Source organism: Mus caroli, chromosome 9 (genome assembly GCF_900094665.2).
Source record: "Mus caroli chromosome 9, CAROLI_EIJ_v1.1, whole genome shotgun sequence".
In the NCBI taxonomy this organism is placed as follows: Eukaryota; Metazoa; Chordata; class Mammalia; order Rodentia; family Muridae; genus Mus; species Mus caroli.
Window position 1 is genome coordinate 87,146,961 of NC_034578.1, and position 1,061 is coordinate 87,148,021.

Genomic DNA, 1,061 nt, shown 5'->3' on the forward strand with positions numbered 1-1,061 from the left:
AAAGAGAGCATCGAAAGCTGCAAGAGAAAAATGTCATACAGAAAGGGAAAGACATCAGAATAACATCTAATTTTTCAATGTAAAAGTTAAAATCCATAACATTCTGGAGCAAAGATCACAGATAACAAAGCAGACTACTGCCCCCAAGAAAACTATCAGTCATAGTTGAACAAGAAAATATATACACAGGCTAAACAATTCATATTAGCCAAACCAGCAAAAAACACTAAAAGCAGTATTTCAGACAAAATAAACAGACCCAAGAAACCATAAAAAAACAAATAAAGGTATAATTAGTGAAGTGCACAATGGACTAAGAATACAAACAATAAATGAACAATGAAATGACTACAATTAACATTCATCTTTAAATAATAACTTTAAATATTGAGTTCCTCAACTCTGTAAGTCAAAAGATACAGGTCAGCTGGATAAATTTAGAAACAAATATCCAGCTTTTGCTGTCTATAAGAAACTCTTCTCTCACTGAGGGAAAGGAGGTCTGGTGACAGGCTCAAACTGGGATCCATCTCAAAGGGAGGCTCCAAGGCCTGACACTATTACTGATGCTATGGTGTGCTTACAGACAGGAGCCTAGCATGGCTGCCTTCCAAGAGGCCCAACAAGCAGCTGACTGAGACATATGCAGATACTTACACCCAACCAATGGACTGAAGTCAAGGACCCCTGTTGAATGTTGGAAGAAGTTGAGAAGGGGGTGACCCCATAGAAAGACCAGCAGTCTCAACTAACCTGGACCCCCAAGATCTCTCAAATACTGGGCCACCAACCAGGCAGCCTACACTAGCTGGTAAACACAACCCACCCAANGCTGCTCCTGACACGTACAGACTGCCTAGGCTAGCCTCAGTGAAGCACCTAACCCTTGAAAGATTTGAGGCCCCTGGGAATGAGAAAGCCTGGCAGGGTGGGGTGGGGTGGGGTTAGGTGGGGATATCCTCTTGTAGAGGGAGGGAGGAAGAATGGGATGAGGAACTGTCAGAGGGCAGAACAGGAGGGGGAATATCACCTAGACTATTAAAAAAGATTAAAAACAATTT